We start from the raw sequence: 9,155 nt of genomic DNA, 5'->3' as shown, positions 1-9,155 counted from the left end.
CTTGTCAGAAGGTAAAATAACACACTGGAAACTGTGAATAATACTGTGGTAAGTTAGGGTTTTCATGATTCTAAAGGATGTAACCTTTCTTGTATTCTTAACGTTTGTAAGGTATGAAGAGAAAATGTGTCCAGTGACACCTGAATTCTTGACAGATGTGGATAATTACAGTTAAGGTGCCATAGATATTATTTGCTAACAACACACATTACAGAAATTGCAATTCTTCATATTGATTATTAAACCAAATGTGAAGACCTGGGAAACCTGGAGAGGAAACATAAAAATCAGATCATCTTTTTTATTTTCAGGAATGCACCATAGGTTCTCATCTGAAAGTCTCTGCAGGACTGTTTGACTCACACAAGTGGTTTTTGAGATAAGTTGTGTTATACCTCAAGTTAGGTAAAGTCAAGAGGTGAACTAACTCAAAAAGTAGTAATGTTTACATAGAATCTAAACTGGAAAAGGCAATAATATTGGCATTAGAAAGTTTGCTTTGCCTTTAAATAATTATTAGTCACAATAGGTTTTACGTTCTTTGTAATATAATGTCCTAAAGCAATAAAACCTCCACTATGTGAGCTCTAAGTTCTGAACATCTAAATTTTCAAATAGTTCTGAGTTATACTTAATTTGTTCTTTATTGACTAGAACATTTCCTATTTTATCATGTCCATTTTGACCTTCTGAAACATACCGAATATATATTTTCCAGGTTTACTGAGGTATAGTTGACAAACAAAAATTGTATATGTAAGGTGTACAATGTGATGTTTTGGTATGTGAATACATTTGATGGTTCTTCCCATTACGAAGATCACTTACTGTGTCAGCCAGCATTAAATGCAGGACTGTTGAGGTAGAGTAGAGCCATTTATGTCTGCAGTGACTGCCTCCATGCTAATATGTCCCAATTTTGTTTTGTTTTTAGAATTTATATGTTTTCACACTTCCTGCTTTTGATGTAGAGTGGGCTTGGGGACCAGGTTACCAATTTTTTATGATTGTATAAAACAAGAATGAAAGTGTTCTGTGTCAGGACCTTTTGAGTATTGATGTTATATCATCAGTTTTGAATATTATAAGAATTTTTAAGGGCTGGGCACGGTGGCTCAAGCCTGTAATCCCAACACTTTGGGAGGCTGAGGCGGGTGGATCACGAAGTCAAGAGATCGAGACCATCCTGGTCAACATGGTGAAACCCCGTCTCTACTAAAAAATACAAAAAATTAGCTGGGCATGGTGGCGCGTGCCTATAATCCCAGCTACTCAGGAGGCTGAGGCAGGAGAATTGCCTGAACCCAGGAGGCGGAGGATGCGGTGAGCCGAGATCGCGCCATTGCACTCCAGCCTGGGTAACAAGAGCGAAACTCCGTCTCACAAAAAAAAAAAAAAAAAAAAAAAAAAGAATTTTTTGTTTGTCTCCTGCTCCATTTAGCTCAATGAACTTGCTGCATTTAAAGAGCATGTTAGTGTAAATGTTAACAATCGATCTCCCCAAATCCAATTTAACATGTAAGGATAAAGTTACATTGATTTAACGTTCTAATTTTATATACTTTTTTATATAAGAGAAACATAAAAACATTTAGACTACATTTAGATTTCTTTATATGATGATTTACTATATCACACACCACCCACCCCCGATAGATTAAAATGCATATCTTTAACTATAGTATTATATAATTTATTATACAAAATTTATCATTGTACCAGTATAAATCTTACAGCACATTTTATTTAAGTTCAAGGTGTTTTCTTCCTGAAAAGGAAACTTTTCTTCATTCACAACACAAATAAAACAGTTAAAATAGAAAGCTTTGTAAATTCTATATAGCCATTTGTAAATGTCTAACAAATTATTTCAGTAACACTTGACTTCAATAAATACATACTGAATTATATCCTATAGGTTAGTACAATGGATAAGTATTTTTGTCTCTCCTTGATCTAAGACATAACAATCCACACCAAGCAGACAAGTTTAGTAGGTCACATGTCTTGCATGAGGATGTTTGTTCGTGCAAATAACATTTATTGAGCACTTATGTACTGGGGACAGTGGTAGGTGCCAAGGATAGGGGATACAGATTCATCTATCCCTGCTCTTGAGGAACTTAATTTAAGAGTCTTAAAAAGAAAGACACAGATAGGTGAGTTACATTTCAACATGGAAAATACTATAAGAGGTATAAACAAATTCGGTTATCACATTTAGAGGCTGAGAAAATTTTTTAAAAAAGGAAAGAAATGAGGAGTGGAGGGTAGGGGAGAGACAAAAATGCTCTGTCCTATTTCTAAGAATTAAGAGAAATACATGTCCTCAACTCAATGTTATGAATACTGGAGTTGCAGTCATGAAACATTTTTGAATGCTGTTACTGTCCCATCTTGAAAAAAACACAAAACATCCAGGCACAGACATTGTTAGGTCAAAGGGAGAATTTGATTAATTCTGCTAGAGAAAGGAATTGAGGTGAGCCTTAAAGGATGCATGCAATTTCAGTAGGCAGAGATGTGCAAAAGAATGATGTAGGCCAATGTAACAACTAGAATAAAGATCAAGGAAGGCTTGGTAATCAGGATGACACTATCCTGCCACAATTAATTATTATGCCTTACAGCACAGTAGCTGGTACAGTGTAATGTAGTAGGAACCATGGACTTGGCCAAATGAGCTTGGTTTGAGACCTGTCGGTACTATGCACCATCTGCATGAGTTGGAGGCAAGATGCTGAATCATTCTGTGCCTCCATTTCTTTATCAGAGAAAGAGAAAATGACGCCTAACCCCAGGGCACCATGTTGTACAACTGTGGGAGGCATCGTTCACATGGTACAGAGGCCCTAGCTATCTCAGATGGGCTGGGAAGATTAAATGAGGTGATACAAATAAAGTAATTAACAGAGTGGCTGGCATATAGAAAGTGCTCAATAAACATTCACTACTGTGAATCAGGCAACTATCATTTTTTAAAAAATGGATTCATTTGAAATCCCTTTTATTTGTAAAGGTTTATATATCTCTATCCCTGGAAAACAATCTGTGTGTTCTGGAGATTAACTTGAGTAGAATGCAAGATATATTTTGCTTAATTTACTGGCTTCAAAATTTGTGTCCAGGAAACATACAAAGACAAAAACATACCAAAGAAAAACAAAACAACAAATTAAAATCCTTAAATCATTTCGAATGAACATTTTTCTCCAATGATGGTTAATGTTATCCATGCCATTGAATAGAAGTTCCGAATAATATTTATTTAATAAAACACCCCTTCTGTGACTATCTGATGTTTCCATAGGGAACATTTTCCAACACAATTTTATGTCCCTGAAATTTAAAGACATTTATTTTTTCTTCCCCTTTTATATCCAGAAGCAAGGCTATTTAGAATGGATTAGTTGATTAGAACATCTGACTCAGAAAATGAGACAGCCATGAATTTGGCTGAGGATTCAGAAAAATGGATAGGAGACAAAGATTATTGCCAGGCTTCAAATGTCAGCAAACACTTCAGGGTTGCAGGAGGGAGAAAATAAAGCACACAAAGTTTAATGGCTTTTGCTATAGGGGTCTTTGGGGCAGGTTGGATGGAGTTATTTGCTGAACACATGATAGTCTTTTTGTTACTTGTCCAGCTGGATTGATTGAAGCCTGTTTCCACTCTATTTTGTAAAACAAAAAATAGCCATTAGCTACTCACCAATATATATGGAAAATGCAGAAGGTTGTGCTTGAGTTAGGGGTCTGTCTGCAGCAATCTAGTCCACATAGCATGGGATTACAGCAAGTACTACAAATAGGCAAAGTCAAAGGAGTTTGCTTAGCCATTTAGACCCATACCATGGACTCTTAAACTGGAGTTTTGATTGCAGGATGTTTTTTAGGGAGTGACCTTGGATCTGTACCAGTGGGAGGGAAGAATTTGTCAGAGGGGATAATTTTAGCTGCAATACTGGCCTGATAGCAACCTTGGTCAAATCCACAGGGAGCTCTGGAACTAAAATGACCCACTAGAATAAACTCAGGCTGAAATGGCCATGTTTTTATACTTATTATTCATTGGATGAAGGGTGGAACCTCTGGCAAGGTGGATCTGCAGCTAAAGAAATCCCTGATTATGCTGACAATTGAGGGCTGCTTCCCCACAGAACTGCCAGCAGCTGAGGTAACAGGCCTTTTCTTGAAGGGGAATCTGGTGACACATCACCCTGTCTTTGCCTCCCCAACTTCTATTATACCATATATGATCCAAAGCAATTTTCAGAAACATGGCTGGACAAAGCGAGGCTTCACCCTCTCACTCTCCCAGTTTCTTCCACGAAATAAAGTCTCAAGTAGCTCACTGTTCAAAAAATGACATATCACTGGGCATCACCACGATTCCCAACACAAAACCATAGATCTAATACTAGGCCTATGAATAGTTAGTGTTTTTCCCAAGCAGTAATTATAAAGAAGGTGTACACTCCCTAATCTCTTCATCAAGCTCCAGATTCACAGATGTAAAAACTATTTGGCAATGCCAGTGGGATATCCCATGAGTACCTCCAAGTCAATGTGCTAACATCTGAACTCATCATTTATTCTTCTCTCAAGACCAAACCTGCTTTCCACATCTCAATACATTAGAATACCTACTCTTTAGATCCAAAGTCTGGGAATTATTCTTAATTCTCTCCATCCCCCCAGAGTCAGTAAGTCCTGTAGATTTAACTTCACCAACGCCTTTTAGCAGCCTTCTTCATTGCTGCTGTCCTAATTCAGGCCCTCATTCAAAAGAGCTTATCTTTTTGTAATTGTACTAACTTTTAAAAGTTAAAATAGTATATTGTTGCAAATAGTGTAGTACAGCTTATGATATTCTCTCTTCTTATGCCTACCTGCAGTTACCCACGGATGACCTTCTGCGAATGGTCTGCCTAGGTGTTTTGGTGGATTCCTCCACAACTCTAGGTATTATGGATATAAAATACCTTTTATCCCAACTTCACAAGCCAAGACCAATCTCTACTCTGAAAGATGAAAATTTAACATTGACTACTTTTCTTCTCTTCTTCTCCCAGTGTTTAATATTTATGTTATTATTAGTTATTTTATTAATTACACTTGTAATTTTCAGTGATAGACTTAAACCTCTATCTCTTGCTCCATCTACTTTCAACAATCTGTTGACTGCTTTGTAAGAAGACAGATATTAACATGTGTATCTTTGCCCTCTCAGTCCCACCTTTTGTCAACCAAATGTTTATGTTGTCAAAGTTGTAACATTTACATTCTGTTCTCTAGCCAAATTAATCTTCCATGCTCTTCCTTCCATATTTTTTTGGTTCTACAATGAACATTTTGCTGTGTTTACTTTAGTGTGATACTAATATATCAATCATGTTTTAAACAGTGATAAAACATACATAGCATATTTATAATTTTAACCATTTGTGAGTGTATAACTGAGTGACATGAAATTCATTCATAGTGCTGTATACTAATCACTATTATCTATACCCAAACTTTTTCATCATCCTCAGTGTAAATTCTGTGCCCACTCAACAATTTCTCCCCATTGCCTACTCTTCCTTTGCCCTCTATTCTACTTTCTCTCTCTCTGAATTTTTATATTCTGGGGACCTCATGTAAGTGAATCATTCCATATTTGTAGAAAACTTTTATTTGAGGTGCAGGGATACATGTGCAGGTTTGTTACACAGGTAAAATGGTGTCACGGATGTTTGTTATACAGATTGTTTTATCATGCGGGTACTAAGTCTAATACCTAATCGTTATTTTTTTCTGATCCTCTCCCTCTTCCCACTCTCCACTCTCAAGTAGGCCCCAGTGTCTGTTGTTCCCTTCTTTGTGTCATAAGATCTCATCATTTAGCTTTCCTTTTTTATGGCTGAAGAGTATTCTATGTGTATGTGTAACATTTTGTTTATCTCTTTATATATTGATGGATTTTTCCTTTCTTTTTTTCCAGTGATACTGCAACCACCTCAAAAATTGCCATCCCTTAGCAATCTCTGACTCTCTCATTTATTCTCTTTCTGTTGCTGGAATGATCTTTCTAAAGATAAGATGCTCTCTGGATATATTAGTTGCCCTTACTCTCCCTGACTCTGTCTCATTCTTGGCTATGCCATGGCACCCAACTTATAGTGGCATCCAGTGTCCTTAGGCTCCCCTCTGCCTCTTCTCCAATCTCATCTGTATTACACTCTCACATACCAGGTGCTTCAGCCACACAAGGTACCTTACTCTACCTTAAAGATGTCATGGCCTTTTACCTGCTTGTTTTGCTTTGTTCTGTTTCTTCTGTCTAGACATAATCATTTTTTCTCTATACACAGAAACCTCTACAATCCAAGTAGAGTTAAATGTCTAAATCTAAGTTAAACATCATTTTCCGTGAAGCCTTCCCCAGTTCCACCAGGTACTTTGCTGTTCCTTCTCTTTTTTTCCAAAGTATTTTGTTCCTTCCTAGAATTTCAGTGCTTAATTGTTCTGCAATAATTTGCTGACTTGCCTGCCTTGTTTATTCGACTGACCTCTGCTTAGACTACAGCTCTTTTCCGTATTTATGTTATGAGCCTCGAAGCTAGTAGCATTCATGAAGAACACTGCATAAGTGAGTAGTACAGTGGGGATAGGGCTGAATGTGGAGTCAGAGATTTGGGCTTAAGGACCAATTTAGCCACATCACCTGGCACCTCTCTGAGTTTGTTTCTTCATTTGGAATGATTTATCACCCTAGACTGGTGTTGAGAACTAAATGAGACAGTTAATGTGTGAGTCCTCTTTATAAAATAATTGTGAGGACTTAAAAAATATCAGCCTTATTAGTCTTCATATACTTCTCATCCCAGATAAATTTACTATTCTATAGGGAGTTCCAGTTTGTGAATCATTCCTTTAAGAAGAAATCATAAATAGTGGAAATGTAATTTGGGAATACGTGACTTGAGTTATTTTCATATTGTTTGGTTTGTTTGTATAAGTGGTTAGAAATTTCAGGGATGCAGAATTTAGCCAGTAAAAGGAAGAACTTTTCTAATTGGCAGTATGGTCCAGTAGTGAATGCTCTCAGGAGGCTGTCATTGCTACATCTCTGGACCACTCTGCCAATTAGTAAGTTCTAACAGAGGACTAGCTAAGCTTACCTGGGGGAGACTGTTCAGAGAAATTCTGACCTGAAGAGGGAAGAGAGCTGCACTAGCTGACTCTGAGGCTCCTTCTCATTCTGAATGTATATAATCCTAAAATTCACATACAAACTGTACTGAGAGATAGACCGATGTTTTTCTATTCAGGAGATAAAGGTATAAAGATTGGGGTTTTTTTTTCTCTTTAATTGAGAGTTGTAGATTTTATGTAAGACCACATAAAAAGTCTGACATTTCTACTTTGTGAGTCTGGCTGAAGCTGAAATTTGATTTTGAAATATGAAAGTAAACTGTAGCTACCTTAATTTAAGTCTGTAGGATTTACGTTTATATATAACCTTTAAAGTTCTCTCAAATTTTCACCCTAGAGAAAAGAAGAAATTACAGCAATTTTACTTAAGGCTGTAAGTCTAGAGAGACACTAGTTCTAGGTTAATGGAAAACTGACACTGCTTTGCCTGGGCTTCTAGCTGTTTCTGTCTACTTTGACTGATGTGAACTCTCACATCCAAGGACATGGTTACCAGTCTTACATGTTAAATCGAGTGCTTTTGTGGTTGAAACTCAATAACAAAAACATTTTAGAAAACATATTGTTTATGATATTTTTAAGAGTGCTATTGTTTTTAAAACACAGTTTTTTCACAGTTCAAAGCTGCTTCTTAATGTTACTATTGCTCACAGTAAACCCATTTCAATTCTCTGAAAACCACTTTGCAGTGTTTTCCTATTTGTGCTGTTGCCTCTCAAGCTGACATATGACTTTCCCTGTACACCCTCCACTCCCACCAACCAACCCACAAACTTCCTGCCCCAAGGAGACAAATGTGGAATCAAATCAGAAGCACACAATGTCAACATGAGAAGCGTCCTTAGATTTCATCTAATCTAATTCAAGCCTTTGCACCTCCCCTCTTTTAGGGAAGAAGCAACTGAGGAATGGCTAGGGAGGGTCAGAAAGCAAGTAATGACAAAATTAAGATGGGATACAAATCCTTTACCCCCTCATCTAGTACTTTTACCACTGCCCCATGCACCGAGTGGAGGTGGGTTGGGGTAGGGGCCCTGAAAGGTTCCAGAGAGGTGGTTACAGCTCTCACTGTGGTGACTGACAACTGATCCAATGGACAGGCAGTTTCCTTTTAAGTGACTTGGTGGAAGGCCTGACATCATCTCGCAACTGAATGGGGGACTAGGAACCCTGCTAAATATACATACATATATATATACACACATATACATACATATAAATATACATACATGTATATATACACACACACACACATACATATATATATACACACACACACATATATATATATATGTGTGTGTGTGTGTGTGTGTGTATGCACACACATATATGTATATCTCCATACATATTGGTAGGTCGAGATGGAGAGATCGACCTGAGAACAAGGCCCTGCTGGAACAGGAGAGCATGGTAAAGATGAGAGGTTTGGGAAAGGGCCACAGGAGCATTAGAGTCAATGAAGCTGAGGGTCCACGTTAGAAACTGGAACAACTGAGACACAATGGTGAATGCTACCCTCTGAGATTCCTCTAATACATTTAGGACATTCTGAATGTGGAGGGAGTTATTGGAACTTGGAAGCAAAAAAGGTTGCTTGGCTTTTTAATTTTCAGAGGCTGTCCTGGAGCTTACATTTAGGTGTTGACTGGCCTTTCTGAAAAGGAAATGATACTTGCCTACCTACCTCTAAGAGTGGTAGGAATTTAATGAGACTTCACCCCTGGCAGGGCTTTGTAACTCCAAAATCTGTACAAGTTGTACAGATATTGTTTATTATTCCTTCTCTTGATTGTGGCTACAAACTAACGAATCAAGAGCCAAAATATGATGGAGTAAATCTAACATGCATTCATTCACTCGTTGGTTGGACATTTATAAAGAGCTTACTAAATGTCATAAAACAATGCAACCCCTGGATGAACACCATGCCTACTTTCAAAGAGCACCAGTCTATG

The sequence above is a fragment of the Saimiri boliviensis genome, chromosome 11 (genome assembly GCF_048565385.1).
Source record: "Saimiri boliviensis isolate mSaiBol1 chromosome 11, mSaiBol1.pri, whole genome shotgun sequence".
In the NCBI taxonomy this organism is placed as follows: domain Eukaryota; kingdom Metazoa; phylum Chordata; class Mammalia; order Primates; family Cebidae; genus Saimiri; species Saimiri boliviensis.
This window is presented reverse-complemented; position numbering follows the sequence as displayed.